The sequence below is a fragment of the Protopterus annectens genome, chromosome 9.part0 (genome assembly GCF_019279795.1).
Source record: "Protopterus annectens isolate FY-2018-M chromosome 9.part0, PAN1.0, whole genome shotgun sequence".
NCBI lineage: Eukaryota > Metazoa > Chordata > Ceratodontiformes > Protopteridae > Protopterus > Protopterus annectens.
The window spans coordinates 575340866-575362892 of record NC_056743.1 but is presented as its reverse complement, the minus strand read 5'-3'; positions in this window follow the sequence as shown (position 1 = coordinate 575362892).

Sequence of the window (22027 nt, the reverse complement as noted above, 5' to 3'; positions counted from 1 at the left end):
GAATAGCCAAAATACATTCTGAATTCAACCTAGGAACAAGCATTAACATGGGTCGATATATGGATGAGATTTGTACTTTGGCAATACCTGAGTTTGACATTTTCACTGTTGTTCAAAGTGGATTTGAACGAGTCCACTTCAAATGATAGTAAACCTGTATCAACATATATGAATAGATAAATTGATGTGTAGATAAAGATTTTGTGTACACCTTTTGCTTGTACTTGAGTTTGAGGTGGAGAATCATTAACTTGAAGCTAAGTGAAGGAGTTTCTTTAGATGGATAAAGCAGCTACTGTAAAGGCACGGGGTATAGTGTAGTAACAGCGTAGCTGTTTAAGTTAGATGTGTATGTGTGTGTGTTTTTGCAGAGATGTGGTAAGTTGCAAAATAAGTTAAGATCAGTTGAGTTATAATGTCACTGTATTATGTAAAAGCATACTGTATTTTATGAGAAACATAGGTGAGAATAAATGAGTAGTGGAATGAGAGATGAGAGAGAAATGGATCAGAGAAATGATGGAGGTAGCTTTGCTAATGATTTTCTTAGCTATACTGTCAGGAAGAAGGACATGTAGGACTGCATATAGTGTAGAGCAATATGAGATAGAGTAAGGATATTGAGAATGATGCTAATTGTAGGATAGATGTTGTGAACAGATGAATGGATTGAATAGTGACAATATTATAGTACTAATGAGGTATTATGATTGGGTGCCACAAGTGATAGATGGATAATATAAAAGGTTAGTAAGGTGGGGTGTGTGGGATTTGGGGGTAGGGTAGTGAAGTTAAGCCAAGCATAGTTAAGCTAGGCATAGTGGGGCTTACCTTACCTAAGAGACTGTCACAGAAAGCAACCAGTTTAGGATAGGTCCTGCATCTGAACAATGAAGACAGTTAATGCATGAAAAGACTGTAATTGCTGGTGCTCAGCCAATAATTTGGAAGAGTGCTGTAAAATATGTTGTACTTTTGTTATTGAATGCAGATGCTAAGGAGCTAGGGGCAGGAAATAATTGGTATACACAATGTAATATAATTCAAATTAATGAACAGTACAGCCAGTTAGGTAATAAGTCCTTAGAGTACAAGGACTACTGACAGTTGGAGGGATGCCAATAAGCACAATACTTATTTCTTGTTTTTAGACAGATTACATTTTGGGATGTAATGGAGGGTTTTGATAAATGGATTTGGCAAAATGTCTAACTGCTTGTTATGAAAATATAAGTAGTCAAAGTTCCATTTAGCAAACTTTGTAAGCAGATATTTTTGAACATGAAACAGTGATTCTGAGAGGTTTGTCAAAAGATGCTATAAAGAGGCATTCTTAAGGTAGTATTTGAGGGACTGAATATTATATATTCTCCTATCTGAAGTTTTTGTTTACACATACAGAAAACAGGATACCTAATGATAATGGAATATTTCAGAATGATTTTAACAGTAACTGTTCCTTTTTTCAAAGTGTATTCAGAATATTATTTCTATTAACAGGACAGTTTTGAATGGGAACAGTGAGTGTGTGACTTTCTGGTGTTTGTCAATAAGAAAAAAAAGATAATATTAAATTATCTCTTGAGAAGTTATGCTTAAACAATCAATATTTTATTTCAAAAATCCTATGGGAGATATAAATGTAGTGGCTGTCTGTTTTTCAAGTTTAAACATGATGGTTTCTATTGGGTCTGAATCACATTTTATCAAATCTTTTTAGGAAGCACTTTACATGTAAGATTTCAGGGTATTCCACATGGTACTGGGTTGTGGCTGTAGCATGTATTTAAACACCACCATGCCATTAAGATGGATGATAGAAAAAAATGCTCTCTAAATGCATAAGATTGTGTGCTCTGGTTAAAAAAAAAAAATATATATATATATATATATATATATATATATATATATATACACACACACACACACACACACACACTTGTGAATGCTACTATAAGGATGGACCAATGGATAATCCAATAGCTTTACAGATAAGAAAAGAATTATAATGGCAAATTTAACTGAATGCAATTCATACCAGTGGGTTGAATGATTATACTACTTTTATGTATCGTTGGAACTCAGGTTTTGAGATAGATCTTTGCCAACTGGCTAGGGACATAGGGTGTTTATAGTGCCACTATCTATTAGGTATTTTAAATAATTCTTGACACAGATCACATATGTTTTATATTTTATACAATGACATTTCTTCACTCTTTCAACTGTGATTCACAATCATTTTAAAGTTTTTTTAATAGAAACACATTATTTTTTGAGAATACGTACTAGTCTGTTAAATGTTATAATTGTTCAATTTTAATATCATCTGGTGTTTACTTATGTGTAATTGGCAAGGTTGATTATGTCAGGTGGTCATCACTATTTAAGACAATATTGTGTTTTATTCATACTGTTCTGATTAACTTTTAGTGTGCCAAGTAAGAGAAAAAAAGTACTTAAGCTATTTTTTTTCTGTTTGTATTAGTGATTGTAATTATAAGAAATTAAACATTTTGGCAAGTTATTTTATAGTGTAATTTGTGTTTTCCTTAATAGTTCACAAATCACTGTATCATAAACAGTCATTGTCTTAATGTTACTCAGCTTAAATATCTTTTTCTGTATCGGTTGTCTCATGGGTGGCTTGCTACTTTAATTCTTATGGAAAGTATTACATGTTTAAGAGCTTAGTTCAATAAGGGTTATATTCAGATGCACTAGTTTATATTCAATACATTCATGCCCTTAATTATGTTATTTTCTATGGATGCATAGTTCTGGTTCCAAATCATAAATAATACTCTCTTTCTGCATGACTGTAGTTGTCATTTGTTTAGTTTTTCATTATTTCATTTTAACTTTTTCTTTCTACTTCTGTAAAAATTTGTTTTCTAGAGCATGATTGATTTAGATATAGTTTTTATTGGGCATATACATATGTGTGTGTGTTGTTTTTGGTATGTTTGTTATTTGACTGGGTCTAAAATATAGATAATTATGACCCAGTCACATACCTCTCAACATAACAGGAGACAAAGGCCCAAACACAGGGACACATTTTACATATCATTTTTATAAACTTAGAAAGTTGCTAGAATTAACAGGATTTGTGTTAACATGCATTTTCTGAAGGACATGAAATCTGAAACTCAAATACATATCATTATTTAGTGACTTTATTCCATAGAATAGAACAAACAATTGTCCCTGTTTTTGGGCCTTTGTCCCACTTTTATTTATGCCTTTGTCCAGATTTCTTGCCCTAAGAGCTTGAAAGGTATGAAAAGAACACACTTTTTATTAAGAACAGACCAAAATATGAGACAAAAATCTGGGCATTCTGTGCAAATCTGTGCAGTTAAGAGCTATGCCCAGTCACCAATCATAACCAGATTGTGACATAGACTTCGAGAAATTAACCTTGAGAGCTGAATCTTGACATCCTCATTGTGAGCACATAAGGAGGAGGTTAATGATCAGACAGACCCAATCATAACCCTTTGTAGTACATTAAGCTTTACCTGCTCCCAGGTATTACAAAAGGAGCACCAAGTGTGCTACAGATTTAAAGGTTATACCTGCTGCTACAGTGAATAGCCACCACAGAACAGAAGCATGCAGCACAGATCAATTTAAACAGTATGAAAATACTTCATTCAGCCAAATAAATAAATAAAATGAAAAGGACAAATGAAGTTTTTATGTTTAAATGGCATTTCTGCTTCCTACTGATTTTCTATTATAGCTCCTGACTGCACATTGTTAATGAATCCTCTTGAGTAAGACTAGAGTTCGACAGTGTTGAGGGTTGCTTAACAAATCTGTCTTTCCCACTTTCAGAGCATAACCATGCACTCAATTCACGCCGCGGTGTGTGCTTCCATTATTAGAATGCTGAAGATGACTGATAAGTGTACAACGGTGCTAAAAGTTTGAAGACATGCACACACACCCCCACACACATTGTTGAGAAAAATAAATATCTGCAGTTAGTTTCTGATAAAACTTTTTATATAAACACTTAACCAGTGACCAGTATTGTGCCTTCTGTGGAAGGCTGGGTGCCGGTCTTGCAACTTGACACCATAAAACTCCACTGGCAGTTGTTCTGCAGACCATTTGTTCAGCTGTGGTGACCCCTAACCAGGATAAGCCAAAAGGAGATGATGATGATGATGATGATCAGTGACCAGTATTGAATAACTACATAAATTGATATGTTTGTGTGATTTAAGGGAAAACATTTTGTGATAAATATTCATGCCATGTGTCAAAAAACAAGATCCGTATTCCTATACTGCAGATATTTCAGGAATCACATATCTCACAACATTCCATTTATCGACTTTATATTAATTTTGTTCCTGTGTTCAAACTGACATATTGTTTTACCAAAGATTCAAAAGCAAGGTCTATCAGATTCTGTCCATTAAAAAAACACATCAGTTCTGTTCAGGAAGGGTGACTGAAGTGAAACACATCCAAGTTAAATGAGTATTACTTGATGACATAATTGTGGAGAAGGCGAGTAACATCAACAGCAAGATAACGTGTCTGACAAATGTGTGCTGACTTGTAATAGTTTGACGGGCTTATTACTGCATAACCTGATGTGTCATTTACTCTCAGCAATTGAAAATGAAGAAGAAACTAAAAACAGCCGTTGTAGATTTCTCATAAAAATGTCGTTTCTCTGCCAACATCTTGATGTAGCCCAGTGCAACATCATACAAATTATGTGCTCTCATTTTAAAAGCATAAACAGTCAGCCTGGTTGAAGGAAATAGATAGTCCCAACATATTTTTACCTTAAAGGACTGCCATACTAAGAATCATCCTTTTGTTATTAAAAAAATCTGGGCACAAATTCATATAAGTTTAATTCAACTTTACACTGAATGAATGTTTCTATCATATGAGTATCTTATTTTTTTTAGTGGTACCTTATCAGGCATAACCAAGACAACATCTTAAAACAAATGCAGGAAAAATGAAACAGATAAAATCATTAGATGTAATCTACTATTACTGGTTTGGTGATTTACTTCTAAGAAAAGAGTTTATTTTTCAAATAACAATTTTAGTATTAAAACAACCATGTATAACTTTGCAGTTCTTTACATGTTTTCAACATATCAGTTAGAAGTTCCTTATTCTTAGTGTATGCAACTTTCATTCCACAATAGGTTTTTCACTTCTACTTTTAAATGGAACTCTGCGATGATAGTTGTGTAGTTCATAAGGCAGGGTTACATGGCTGGTATAATGTAACCATGGTGTGATAAAAATAGGAAATCTCAAAGTTATGGATGATTATTTAACTTAAAAATCCCAACAGTCCATAAATACTTCATCCATTCATTCATTTTCTAAATTGTTTGTCCTGATGTGAGTAGTAGGATAACAAGGATAGGCCAGACTTCCCAGTAACCATCAACATTTCCCAGTTCATTCTGTGGAACTTCCAGGTACTGCCATGTAAGCTCATAGAAATAGAATTTGCAATACGGTGAGGGTTTACTTCAGACACTCGTCTCAGTGGGTATTATCTGAACATAATCTGAAGGGAACACCAAAAGTCATCTGCATAAAGTTCCTAAACTATCTCAGTCAATTCCTGTTAACATAATGAACCAGTAGCTACGGTCCAAGATCTTTCAAGATTGCTAGCCTCCTCACTAAATCATAAGAATTAAGACCACTTAGCCTATGAAAGAACTCATTTGTAGGACTTGTAACTGTGATGTTTTCAGTCATTATCCAAAGATTATGACCATCAATGATGAAGGCATCACGGATTATCCCAGCTGCAGGCTGTTCACAGAAATGATACAGAAATGTTGACCTTAACTAGTGGCATTGCTGAGAGGTAAAAGGAATACATTATGAAAATTAATCCATCCGAGATTCCCTTCTATGAGGAGGCAGTTACAAAATTAGAAGGTGGAACAGCATCCACTTTAGTAGGTAAGGTCTCTGGATTCTGCTGTGGCAATGAGGATGAAGTCACTCCGTGTTAGAAAAGATAATCGTATAACAATTAGTATCCCCTTTTGAAAAATGCATAGGTATTTGAGACGGTGCCTCTGTATTGTCAGACTCAGAAAGTGAGTTCCATTTTCAAAAGAGGGGATGGGAGATTAGAGTTCCAGCTAAAGAGGTATCATGTTCCTCATTATACTTGGAAAACAATATGCCAGCTTGCAGGGAAGGAGACCTCATACAGTAGTTGAACCCTTAACTTAGGAGAAGCAACGCATATTCCATCTAGGTTGGGAAACTGTACATGAAATCTTTGCCTTTGCACAGATATTGGAAGGCTCATGGGAGATTGCCAGTATTATCTACTTGTGTTTTATTCATTAGGCATGTGACTGTGCAGCCTGACATTTCTAACAGTAAGTACTGTTATGCCTCTATGTCCCAGTACCACTGTTATATGCAGTACCTCAGGAATGATAATTCTGTCTAGATGCTTGATGGTAAAATGAACAAAGTCACAGGGAATATCACACTCAACTATGGCCAAGTCTTAACTCCCCTCCTCTTTATGGTTTTCATGAACTGGACATCAAAGTGTTTTCCGCACAATTAGCTCTTTCTTTGTGACTGCACGATCACCATACGTAATGGAGATGGCTTGCTTAACCTTACTTTGCATACTGTACTGGAAAGTCAGGACAGTTTGTTAAAGACTTTTATTTCTGCTATGGAAGGTATACAAAAAACTTTGCAAGTTTTGGTAACAAAAAATGAAGGCTTGAAGGTTTAACATTGTAGTGACTCTACCAGTTCAGATGATGATGTTCGAACAGTTATTGAGGTTAATTCAGGTCAATCATCTTCATATCATTTCATGAGGAACAAAACTGTTATGAGTGCAGTTTTATTATTGGATTGCAACTATGATCTATTTCGGAATATTGAAGAAGAAGAAATAGAAAAATTTAAGTTAACTGAATTTAGAAGACATTTAATTGAATTAGATAAATGCCTTAAGAAGTTCGACACATTGTTTATTGAGAATAAGTATTTTGAATATTGTATTTATTTTATCATTGACCCCAAGGAATTGTGGTTATTTAAGTGCCCTAATGGTATCACCCCACAAGATGCATTCTATAGTGAGTTAACTGAGATTTTTCATTCCACCAGGTTGCAGCTGATGAAACTTATCAAAAACAATATTAATATTATAAGTCATGTTAAAAGTAAAATTCATACTCTTGACAGGTTAGTTATTGATATCAAAACCTATGCACCCTATCTGCGAGAACAATATGAAGAGGTTATTTCACGTGCTGAAAATTTTAAAATAACAATTGTCATCAGGAAATTTTAAAAATTACAATGAGGTAAATTAGCCTATTCCAACAATACTGCTTATTCTGGTGCTTTTGAGAACTTTTTCAAGCAGTCCGATATTAACCATAAGACCAACCAGGTTCCTTTAAGCCATAAAGGAAGCTATACCATATATAAATATATATATATATATATATATATATATATATATATATATATATATATATATATATATATATACACTATAGAAGAGAGGTTTCAAAAACTTTGGAAGGAGATGATTTTAATCCATTTGATTCCATAGCAGCAAATTTTGCAGATGAGATGTGAGATACATCTGAGACTGACTAATTATGAAATTGTAGAACTGCCTGATAACCCTACTGAGAATTCTGAAGGGGATTCAAAAAACTTGGTAGGCAAATCAACAAAAAGTTACTCAACAAAGCAGTAGACCAGAGGATGTTGAATTTTAGAGATGTTCTTTCCCATTTTGAAGTGGTAAGGTATGAAGTGATGGCTGTTAATTTGTCGGACTTTGATTTGAAACCTGAACATTTAAAACTGTTGAAGTTAAGTAACATTTTGTGCCCAGTCACAGGACTGATATTGATGATAAATTATTACAGTTGAAAATTTTCACTCATAAATTAAATTTAAATTATCTGCTTGAAGACATTGTTTTGTTTAATGAACTCAGAAAACCATCCACCTTTAATCCTAAATTAAACTACACAATAAAACTGAAGAGATTATTGAAAAAGAACCAAGGGAATTATTAGGTAAAAAGAGTACATACAAACATTTTAATTTGTCCAACAAAGATAATTTAGCATTATTGGAATTAAAAGGAAAGGCACAATTACATTTTATGAAAGCTGGCAAGGGGGCTGGCTTTGGTTATGAAAGAAAATAAATACAAAAGTGCTAAGAATTGTATGTTAAGTAACACTGAAGAATATTTAGAAGTCACGACTGATAAAGTTTACAAACGTTACACATTTATTAAATCTTTATTATATGAGTTATTAATGAATGGTGACATTAATCAGACTTTATATGAATTTCTTAACATTAATAAGCATAAAACAGGTGTCCTATTTGGGATACCAAAATTACAAAACAATTTAGTAAATCCACAATTACATCCTATTGTATCTGCTCCCATTGATATGTCTGAAGCCACTGTATTGTTTTTGGACACTCTTTTTAACTCTTTAGTTCAGGAGCTTCAGTCTTACTTAAAAAATTCATGGGATTTATTGGCAAAGTTGAAGCAATTTTATCATGAATATGATTACAGACATGAAAATGTCAAATTTGTAATGGTAGACATTAGTTCTTTGTTCATAAGTATTCCGTATGATAAAGGAATAGAAGCTTTATTTTTTTTTCTAACAAAAAATCACCAGTTTTTCTAAAGATAAAGTTTGCTTAAGATGCTTATTTATGGAAATTATTTTGGAAAATCATTTTCTTATAGGAAATATTTTAAACAAGTTTGAGGAATGGCCATGGGTTCTTCCATGGCTCCATCATTTGCCAACCTGGTTTTAGGATGGTGGGTACTTGAAACGCTATCCAAAAGTTCTTTTTATCATAGAATTGTTAAATACAAATGGTATGTAGACCTCTTTTTTAAAACAGATGTTATAGAATTAGAGTGCATTCAGTTTATTAAACAGTTGAACACAATTTCTGATTTCTTTAAGTTTATTTTAGGAGAGGTTGGTCTGAAAATATATATTTTGGATGTAACTTTAGAATGGGACATATCAAATAGAAAAATAGAAAGCAAAGTTTACAGAAAAGAGATGTCTTCTAATAATTATTTACATTTTAGGAGTGGGCATCCAAATTTAATGAAAATGAATATCCCTAAGGGACAATTTATTTGTGTGCCCAGAATGACAACTGTAGTAAATTAATTTTACAGGGAATCTGTCACTATTTTATATATATATATATACATATGTGTATATATATATATATATATATATATATATATATAGAGAGAGAGAGAGAGAGAGAGAAAGAGAGAGACAGTGCGAGAGAGAGGGGTTATAATAGTGAATTTTTCATACAATGTTGCATTTGAAATTAATAGTAAAAGAGAAATTGTTTTTAAGCCTATTTTAAACAGGTGGTTTTGATAATAAGTTATGAACTTAGTGGCAGAGGGAATAATGTGAGTATACAAAATAATTGCCCAGTTTTTATGTTAGATATGTCTGCATACAGTTTTGGCATTAAAGATATTTTAAAGAAAAATTGGAAAGTCCTGCAAGCCAATCTTGATGTGTGGAATGCCATTAGTAAGGAACCTATTTTTATCACAGGAAAAGAAGTTTTTAAAATATGGTAGAGAACCAGTGCATTTATATTAGTTTACCTAAAATGGTCAAAGAGTTAGGTATGTACATGTATGGAATGTATAAAATATGTAGGTATATATATCTTAGTAGATATGTTTACATCGGGTCTATATTAAAGTATCAAATGGCACGAATGTCAAACGGACGGATTATCGAAAGTGCCGTTCATCGAGTTCTGGTTTGTGGGATTGGGGTGCAGTGAAGATCGGGAATTTTGCCCTTTCCTCACTGTAGTGTGATCTCAGAGTTGGTATATATTATTAGCAGGGGGTGTGGGGGGCGCAGCCCCCCACAAAACCAAGTAATTTGAACTGCACTTTCGATATTTCGCCCGTTTGACATTTGTGCCATTCGATAATTTAATATAGACCTGTTTACATCGAGTCTCTTGATTTTGCCATTTACTGGAAAGAGAGATAGAGTTGTAAATCCACTGGTATTACATATATTGCAATGTGCTCTGGTTGTCAGGGATATTATATAGGCATGAGAATGCATAGTTTGAACAAGCATATTAAGGAACTTTTATATAGTATTAAAGTTAAAGACAACAGCACTTTATACAAACATACTATTTTATGTGATAATTATAAAACATTTTTGTTTTCAGTAAATGAGCAAGTTCCACTTGATTTGAGGAGTGGGAATTACAAATGGCAGATTAGATTAAGAGCTGACCAACCTCCTGGATTAAATGAAGGCATTAATATAAAATGCTTTTCAAAGGACAAGAGATTAAAAATAAAGTATTATCTCTCTGAAGTTGTACATTTTATTTTTGATTATTTTTGTAGATTATTAGTATTTTTGTATTTTTTTTTAACCAGACCATTATTTAAAAAGGAATGAAATATTTGAAATGCATAAAGTAACAGCAAAGTTAATACCTACTCAGGTCAGGCAGTGTCAATACATTATAGATGTACCGTCTTTTGAGTCAAAGTGCAGGGTTTGAGTCTCACAAGGGATAATTGGCTAGGCTTAAATGGCTTGCAAGGACAGTTAGCCTAGTACTAACCTATGAACCTATAATGTTCTTTTCTAGTTTATCTAAACTTTACTATGCTTTGCTCCTTCCTAGATTTGGTCTAGCGTATATGATACATGTTGACAAGTACATGCAGCAATAGGAAAGTGATAGATTTATTCTACGTCTATTTTTTCATCATCATTAACCTTCTCTTTTTCATCTCCACCTTTTTCTCCTTCCTCTGCCTTTTAAATAATATGTCTTAGTGGCTTCTTATGCCATAATAGCAGAGTTATAGGGCTGTTGCACTTTGCATTCTCCCCTTACCTCCGCTGAAGCCCCCATGCAACTCATTCTCCATTCTCCTGCAAGGTACACAGTACTTGTGCCCCTAAGTCATAGTAGAGTTAATCCCTCAAGGGTGTCCAAGGCTGCTGTGGCTGTGGACCTACATTTCAGGAATATTAACCTTTACTGAATAAGTGCACACAGACTCTGCCTTAGGCTGTTGTGTGGAAAGGTTGTTTTATTTTTCTTTAAATGTTTCTTATATATTTGTATATTGTGGTTAATTTCTCATTGTACTGCTTTTTCTTTGAATATTAAAGGATTTTCTTAGGAAAGGAACTGAAGCTGTGTTTCTTGTCGAGTAATAGCAATTACCACAGATCACCTTAGGTAATCACCTGTGAACTGAGGTGATATTAGAATCTAGGCCTTTTCTTTAAAGGGAATGGAAATCATTTCAAGACTTTACTGAATAAGCTCATTTAGACTTTACAATAGACTACTGTGCATCTCTATCTACCCTCCCCCTAATGAAAATATGACGACAAAATCCTCTCCTCCTCTTTCATTGGCTGCTAGGAAGCACAAATGTATCAGTTTAAATCACCCTACCCCCAAGTTATGTTGGTTCTCCTGGTGTACTGAGTGCCCACCCACCAAATAATCCATGTTGTTCTTTCAGACTTATTGCTCTACAGTTGCTTGCCCTTACTATAAACTTATCTTTGGAATCTCCTTATTCCATTTACACATTAACTCAGCAACAACAGTTCTAAGTAGGAAGGCTGCCCTTGACTGGTAAAGCTTGAGATATCTTTTATTTCCCATCTTTTACCTACATAGTGTTGCAGTTTACTGACAACCACATACTATCTAAACCAGCAAATACAGTGTCTGAGAAACACAGCTTTACAATGTTATTGGAGGCCAAGCTTTCTCACAAAGTCACAACAAATAACAAGTAGGTTGTCAGTATTACACAACATAACACTAACTAAAGCACACACAGCTCAGACCAAGCACATAACCCTACACATACTGGGTCTCTTAAAAGTAACCTACCTAAACTTAAAAGGCATCCTAAATATAGCCAAAGAAGCAAGTACCCTAAGAAACTTAAACACGCATCACAGACACCACACACCATGAAAGATAGATGTAAAAGTCACACTGACTCAGTTCAAAAGCTCATAAGGCAAACCTCCACAAATTTCTATCTCGTAGTTATAGGTGATGCCATACTGAGACGTTCTCACCAGGTTGTGCAAAGAGAGGGCCACATTCAGTTGTCTATCAGGTGTCAATATTTGCTACATCACACAAGTACTCACTTCCTTGCACCATCAGCAAACATATCACATGGTCTTAGCACAAGTGGGTGTAAATGTCTTGAGATGCACATCCCTCAAGTATATAAAGAGAGACATGATGGAGCATTCAGAAGATCTGTTTGAGACTGGTATGAACCTGGCCTTGACAGACTGAAGAATCATGCACCAATATATACAAAAGATTATTGATTTCAAAAACATTCAAAGAGGCTATATATATATATATATATATATATATATATATATATATATATATATATACATACATAGACACACAAACACATATACACATATATATATGTGTGTGTGTATGGATACACTAGACAATCTCGACGTACTGAAATCTTGAATTTCAGTACATCGTGACCAAATGGTGGAAGGTGCATTTACTCTAAACTACACTATACCGAATGCGGAAGTGTCGAATCCGCCGCTATCGTGGTGTCACGTTCATTACGTGTGGTGCGGTTTGTGGATTTACCTGGAGTTTCAGGTAAGTGTTGTGTGTTTGAGGATAGTGGGTAGGGATTTTAGTGTGTGTGAGTGTGTGCAGTGGTGTTTTTTGTGTGTTTAGTGCGACCTTGGAGTTAGAATATATATACGTGGGGGGGGTGCAAGCGGGCTGGCTCCACTGCTTACAGGTAGGTTAGGTGTGTTTCTGTGTGTTGTTATGTTTGTTTAGTTAGGTAGATGTATGTGTGTGTAATTATGTCCTGGTTTGTGTATGTGCATGTGTGTGAATGGTCGCGGTTGTGGTATTCGTGATTGTGGGTTTTCGTGTATGTGGGGTTTCGACTATTCAGTCTCGAAATACTGAATTCAACATTTCAGTACTTCAAGATTGTATAGTGAATCTGTGTGTGTGTATATATATATATATATATATATATATATATATATATATATATATATATATATATATATATATATATATATATATATATATATATATATATATGTATATATATATATATATATATATATATGTATATATATATATATATATTTATATTTATATATACATACATACATATATATATCAGTCTAGGAAGAGATGATAGACAAACCCAACTGCTTTACCAGGAAATCTCAGTCTTCCAAAGATTCCAGTATAACTACAAGAATCTGACTAACATTAAGGTATTGCTGATTAATGGTGGAAGCCTTAACAAAAATACTCCCCTCCCTACAAGCACTCCTCACCCTGGAAAACATTGATATATGCACCGTCACAGAGACCTGGGTCAAGACCATTGAAAACACTCCATCAGTGCAAGGCTTCAATACCATACCACATGTTTAGGCCAATTGCATTAGACAAAGGTTGGAAGGGGATGGTCACTATTAAAAAAAAACACTTCATCTCAAGACTCATAATTTCCTAAAATTCCTCCATTTCCAGCTTACTGCTAACAAAATCCCTTGTCATATCAAAGCTAACTATTTGACCCCTTGTATATCCCCTTGGCCCATTTGTATTAAGACAAGGGCCATTCTCCTAGGATACTGCAATGACCACATTTTCTCAGTAAAATAAATCAAGTACCTAAATCGGAAAAACCATGCAAGTAATTTCAAAATCTTGTCCATTCTCTTAGTATCATACAGGCTACTAAGAGCTGACTTCTGCCTCATGTAGAGCTTTAACTAACCCTATTCTGTCTAAACTATTGCACATTTGCAAGTCCAGTGGTATTATTATCACCAACTCAGGGAATCTCAGTCCCATTTGAGGGATAGGTATGCATCACAGAGAGTACTGTCTTCCCCATAAAGTGAAATTCTTCAGTTACTCTACTGAAATAGAAAATTGGTAGAATGGATGAATAATCACAAATTCACCCCAACCTTAGCAATTCTATCCCTCTTGCACAGGAGAAACATGTCCAAGCATAACCAATTCCATCCTTTCTCTAGACTAAGTAATAAAAATTACCATGGAAATCTAAGGCTAGGTTTCTTAAGATCCTCACAGATCAAGAGACAAGTACTTATAAACCTTCAAAACATTCCAGTCACTTTGTCCGTTTAGATTTACAGGGCACACATTCTTATTACACAGTATGCGGTATTATTACAAATAATACCCTGAATGCAATACAGTTGTAGGCTTGCAATGTTGTTATGATGTTAGTCTGCTAGGGTGAGCTTCTTACCTTGTATTACTGATTTCTCCCTCCCCACACAAACCAACAAATGTGCAAATTATTTATAGAACACACAAGATGTGAGATGACAAGGTAAGACAGTTAACATTTGCAGGGACGTAAGTAGAAATGTCCATCTGGTACTCAAGAGACTCATTCATTGGCCCCCATCCCCACTTCTTAAGAAATGTCCACACATGTTGAAGTGCTACTCCTTTGCACACTATATTAATAAATCACTTTGTTTCTGTTATAATTCTGCAGACCATAACTAAATACCCTAAAGTAATGCAGCCTAACAGTGTGTTTAGGAAATACATACTAAGTCCAAGATGGAAGTACCATGGAAATTACTCTGAGGTACAGCAACCTTTCAGCTAAGATACACAGAGTTAGCAGAGTTATGAGAAGGTATAGCCCATTATTCATGTTAGATAGTTCATCCAGAAGCAGTTGTATTGAATATTATAATTGTGAGCTTTGTAATTCCCTACTGTTATTCAACCCCTGCTTTATTTATTTGTTTATTTTTTTTACATATTCAGGGCTTGCATAATGTGCATATGTCAAATGTTCAAAAGTGATAGGGACCCAACATTTTCATCTGCTGTCTTTTTAAAAATAGAATTGTTTTGTTTTTCTTATTTCTTACGTGAATAAATTTGTCTGCATCCAGGTCCTGTACAAATAGCCTCAAGCTCAGATGGTTATAAAATTTTCTGGCATCTTCAGATGATGGGAGATTCTAAGAAAATGCCTACTCATTTGAGTTGCATGGATAGTATACAGCATGCATGGATGCACTCTTGAACGTGAGTATCATGAAAAAACAGATTAGTTTAGTTATTCATATACATGCCATCTGTCTTGAAAAACTGTTGTACATTACAGTTGTATTAAGAAATAATATAGTGCCCTTTTCAAACATAAAAAATAAAATAAAACTGGGGGCATGCACCATGCAAGTTATTTTTGTTAAGATGTATATATTCCCTAGCCAAGTCTCTTGAATACCTGGTACTGGGCTATGCCCGACTGTAATGTGGCAAACTGAAGCCGAGCTTCAAAAACAGGGAGCATCACATCTCTTGGATCAGGTGATAAAGCTTACTAAGCATAACATAATGGCTGCTTATTGTATATTCCCTAAAATAAAAATAAAGAAATACAGGTTATGTGAACATCATCATTATCATCACCTCCTTTGCCCTATTTTACTACATGAGGATGAGGTGTTACATCAGCTGATTCTATGACACCCTCTTTCCTTCTTCAGTAATCATACCAGACATATGTCTCAGATCTCTTACACAATCCATTCACTTCTTGGCTACATATTCTCATTTTTCTCACTTTCTTTTGTCGTATTCACGTGTCTCTCAAATCTTCTTCATCAAATTGTAACATGTCCTACACATATGACTGAACCACTGTAATCTGTTCTGCTTGGCTTGTCTCTGCACTTTGAGTTATTAGGGCTTCTGCTCTGATGTCAATATTTCATTGTCTGATCTGCAGTTTGCCTCCTACACCCTTTTTCACGCACTTCATCTTATCACCTTAAGCTTTATCAACTGCTCTACCTTCACTGACAAAGTTTCTTTGCCATAAAAAAAGAACTGGTCACATCACTGTTTTATACACCTTATTTTTCAGCGTCTTTGGCACTCTTAAGTCACACAGTATTCCGACACTCTCTGCAACTGTTTGTACCATCTCTGATTCTAGCTTTTACCTCCTCATTCAGACTTCCCTTCTCCTCAGTCATTCCATTCAGATACCTGAAGCTGTTAACCTGTTCCCCCGTTTTCCCCTTCTATCTCAGTTTTCAACTTCTTCTGATTTCCGCCATTTGCTGCTCTGATAACTGTCTTGTCTCTACTTAATTTCAACCCATGATCCTTCAGTTTTGCATTCCATTCTCTTATCATTTGCTGAAGTTATTGTTTAGAGTTTGCTTATAGTGTGATAGCATCTGATTACAGCACAGCTGTCGATATGTCCCTTCTGACCTGGTAGCTAATGTAGTCTGCCATCAGTATGGGCAACAGTGGTCACAGAGCCAAACCCTTATGCACACCCACTCCCAATAAAAGCTTCTCTGTGAATCTTAGCATTGTTCATACTAGTATTCTTGGCTTCCTGTACATTGCCTGCACTAATTCTACCAGTGTTTCCGGGACTAAATGATTGACTGCCAAAAGCAGCTTATCTGGGACCTTGTTATGTATCTTTTCACATCTTAAGCTTCATTCTCAGTGAAAAAATGCCAGATTACAACTTACTCAGGTGTAGTTTTCCAGTAGACAGCACAGCTTTTTGTAGAATATTTTCTGGTTAGAAGTTTTTGTTTGTTCTCTTGCTATTTCCAATATTTTCATGCTAGTAGTATGAGCTCAGTTTTATCTGTTCCGTCTTTCCCCCCATGGGATTGTAGACTTAATGATATGTTTCACTTTTGCAGTTAAATTTTGTAAAAGAAACAGCAATCATTTAATTAAAGCAATGCTGGATGATGCAGGAGTAGTGATGAACGTCCAAGACAATGAATATTTTTCTGCATGTGCTCATTTTTCTGTTGAACTGAATCATTATATAAACAGAAAAAAGAGGCAGTCATTTATGCTTTCAGTAAAGAAGTGGGTTTGTATCACAAAGTACACCAGTGGATAAAGATAAAAATATGACACAAAGGTTGACTGAATCACTTTGTGCATCTATCCATATAAGTAGTGTAGAATAATTCACTCCTGCTCACTGAGATAATGAAATGGCAGGTGTGTTTATTTGCTTTTATTTGCCTTTGTAACTTAGCATCAAAGTGATAGTACAGTTCATTAATAACCTTAAACTGAATTTAAAATAAATCCTGTTACATTAAAAGCATCATAAGATATAACTGGAACTCTGTAAACTACTTTTCTTTGTATATTTTTAACATAATTATACACTGGCTAATTTTTATGAATGATTAGGATATGGCTTCAAGAACTACTCTTGCTGAGGATTTAACCATCCCCACCACTGCCATCAACAGGGTCTATATCACAATGTCGAACTTACACAAGTTCAAATGTTGTAAAATCGAACCCTTATGACCGAAACCCAACAAAACCGAAAGCACAGAACAGCGATTTTTTCCCAGGGAAAAAAAATTGCTGTTCTGTGACAAAAAAAATAAATAAATAACATTAAACTTAAACTGTGCCCCCCACACTCCCACCTACTTAAATATACCAACTCTGAGATTGCACCACAGTGGAGGAAATAGCAAAGCCCCAAAAATGCCCCACAAATTTTTTTCCCTGGCCTCACTATTTTCCACTTTTGGACTTTAGGGCTCAATATTACAATGTTCGGACTTGTTTTAGTTTGACATTGTAATATAGACCCCATCAAATTAGCAATGGGTCCTCTACCATTGGTATTAAGTATAGAATCACAAACAAAATAAAATCTAAATGAAATGTCCTGACCTTCCAAATATAGCTATGTTGTTGTTGTGTTATTTTTTTTTTTTTTTTTTGTCTAGTTGTAGTGCCATGGATACATGTCTTGTCTCTGCAACCCTTCTTCATATTTTGGCAAACCATTGTTCCAAATATTGGTGTAGAAAACAGAGGTAATTTTATTATTCTATTTTATTTAACATTTGTTTACTGGGAAATTCTGACTCAGAATGAAGCCAATTTTCAGAAGAGGCCCAGGAAGAAATGCCCCAGACGCATGTTGTAACATGGGAGGAAACCGCAGCACCTGGAGGAAACCCACACAAACGCAGGGGGGCATGCAGATTCCACATAGAAGGCACTCCAGCTGAGAATCGAACCAGAGAACTTCTTGCTGTGAGGTGACAATGCTACTGCTGCACCAGTTCAATCTGAACTGCTGGGCTATAACTTGGACCACTTCATCATCAATGCCTGTATAGTATTTTATTTTATGTAATTAAATTGCATGCACTTTTTTTATCTGTGCAACATGTTAGGCTATTTGTTCTTCTTATAATCACTGTTTATATTAATGTAATTTTATGCATATATAATATACAAACACACACAGATATGTATGTCTGCACATATATTTTACGTAGGGTCCTTGCCCCCCTACAACAACTTGATAATGGTGATGGACCAGGTTTTAAAAAATGATGTTTTCATCTGTTTTTGTTTTGTAAATTTTAGCATGTTTTGAGATTGTCGATCTGCACATTTGTAATAGCATGTCAGCTTTTGCAAAGTTGATTTTTCAGTGTCAACTTTGAAACACCCAAATCTTGATGTTAACAATGTGTATCAGTACAAAGATATATATATATATATATATATATATATATATATATATATATATATATATATATAAAATATATATATATATATATATATATATATATATATATTGGGCTTGATCAATAAATTACAGGTGCCCAACAGTGCTTATTAAGGGAGTCTTTATGTACAATCTCTATATACTAGTACCCCTTATGAAGGGGGCATCTTAGCAGTGAAATATTGGCTCCTTCAGTCGGGTTTATATTCCGATATACATACAGATTTTTTACTTAAACTTTTGGGCCTAGTACTGGAATATAATGTCTTTTGTTATCAAGATAGTTGGTATTCACAAATCAAGTGTACAGCAATGGGGGCCACGTTTGCCCCCTTATATGCTGAATTTTTTATGGAGTATGTTGAGTTATAGTTGATTTATCATGAAAATAATCCATTTAAGTGCTATTTAATTAAGTGGAGATTTTTTTTAGATGATTGCTGGTATGTACGGGATGGCCCTAAGGAAAGGTGGAATGATTTTCTGATCTATTTGAATTTGAATTGTTTTGTATTAAATTTATTGGTAAATTAGATTTATTTACCATAGATTTTCTTGATGTCAATGTCACTAAATCAGTTGATGGTAGTGTTGTAACAACATTGTATAGAAAACCATTCACCAAAAATTCTTTGTTGAGTACTGATAGTTGTCATCCTAAAAATACCATCACTAACATACCTAAGGGACAGTTCTTGCAGCTTAGATGAATTTGTAGTTCTACTGAGACATTTGTTTCTAGAACCTGAAAAAAATGAAGTTTTTGGCTAGAGGTTATGAATTTAATATCAATACACGTGTTTACCAGAGTGTAATACAGATGACTACAGAGGAAGTACTTGAATATAGGCCAAAACAGGATGAAAGGTTGAATTTTCAAGATTTTCCAAGAGTAATTACAACCTATGGAACCAATAATATTAGGATACACCAAGTTATTGATGAACAACAGAATGGACTAGCCGATAACTATGAAAGCACTACAACGAGTACACCAGTAAGTGCCCTCACTCCATGTAAAACAAATTTACAACTGGCGAGAACGAGATGAATGAAACAACTTCAATTTTAATAAAACTAGTAGCGGCTGAAAAAAAACAGATAAACAGATAGAAATCAAGTTAAGCGCTTTCACCCAGCATATCCGGGCTTCATCAGAACTTACGAATTAGTTCAATGACGAGTAATTTAAAACTTCGTTGGCGCCAAAAAATTTTTTTTACAATATTTAAAGACACGGATACATCTAAAACAATTACAGTTGCTGGAAAAACGAATGACTGAATTGTATATGTCACATAGATCTCTGACGATATAAATAGAAATAGAAATAAGTAGATAAATGCATAAATATATAAATAAATATGTAGATAGATATATAAATTATGTAAAAGAGATATGTAAAATGCCAACTATCAAATAAAAAACATAACTATGCATATGGGAAAGTATAAGAATATACATATATAATACACATACTACTAAAATACTAAAAAAAACTGTCATAGCTTATTAAAAACATAAATTTGAATTTATAAATTGTATAAATACATATGTAAATACCATGTAATTCAAACTTTTTTTATGGAAATAACGTAATATTGCATGAATATAAATCTTAAATATATCTTAAATAAATAATAACATATAAACATATTATAGTGAAATATTAAAATTTGAGTAAGAATTGATAATATAATACAATAAATTCATAAATAAATCATAAATGAATTAAAAATGTAATAATAATGGTTTTATAGATATGAGTTCATTTAAACCAGGCGGTGTGGTGGCATCTGAGTATATTTGCCACCATGTTTCTTTGTAACTGAGTAAACTTTTAAAATCCCCTCCTTTGGGATCAATTTTAATCACTTCCAGTATAATAAATTTGAAGTGATGGTCGTCCCCTTCTCTGTCAATATGTCTATAAAGTGCATTATTGTTGTCTTTAGTTCTTATACAGTATGTGTGATCATAGATCCTTTTTCTTAAGTTTCTTTCCGTTTTACCTATATAGAAACTAGAGCATTTCTGACAAATGCTTAAATATATAACCATCTTGCTATTACAGTTACCTGCCCTTCTTTTTACACAACTTTTATGTCCATTAGCCAAATATATAGTATTCTCTTCAGACATATATTTACATTGATTACAAGAGCCACACTTCGGGCTCAGTCCAGGAGTCAACTTATTATTTTTCGTTCCAATAGTTTTATATTCCACTAGTTGTTTGATGTTAGTTCCCATTTTATATGTAAACTTCAGTTTAGCTCCCAATATTTTACTTGACTGAGTATCTTTGGATATAATGTACCAAAAGTGATTTAAGATCTTTTTAATATAGCTGTAAGACCTATGAAAGGAATCAAAGCTATTAACTGACTTATTATTGTCACTTTCATAGGACATACATGTCTCTTGAACTACATGTTTATGTTTACTCCCTAATAAGGGTTGATATCTGGTATTCCTAAATTGTAAAATGTATTGAATAGTATAATCCATCATAGTAATAGGATATCCTCTTTGTATAAATAAGTCCTTTATAAAATTTAATTCAGAATATAATAATTCATTATCAGATGTCATACGTGCGGCTCGTACACACTGACCTTTAAATACATTATTCTTCAACTTCTCTGGATGACAACTGGTGTAATGTAAATAATTATTAGAAAAAGTGTCTTTTCTGTATATGGAAGAAATAAATGTATTTGATTGATATTGTATGAATGTATCGAAGTAAGGTAGTCCAGTATTATTATAGGAATAAGTAAATTTTAAGTATTCACTACTCTTATTAAGATAATTGATAAAGATTCCAGGGTGCTAGAGTCTGCATCCCATAAAATATATATATCGCCTAAGAACCTGGAATAGTATTTCACATACTTAAAATAATTACTAGTGAATAATACTGTATCCTCCCAATGAAGCATTACTAAATTAGCATAGATGGGAGCAGAAGCGGCTCCCATCACTACTCCTTTTGTTTGTTTAAAATATTCACCTTCGAAATATATATAATTATTGTCCAACACAATGGCCATCATTTCTTCCAATAATCTAATTTCCTCCCATTCGAGGTTTGAATACTTGTGAATACTAGTACTGAAAGCTTCAAGTCCTTGGTCCTTAGGGATGCACGAAAATAAATCAATTACATCTATAGTGAGAAATGTAATATTACCATAATTCATATCTAGAGGAAAATTACTCAAAAATATCCAGGAATCTTTGACCATATGTGAAACCTTTTCATATAAAAATTTC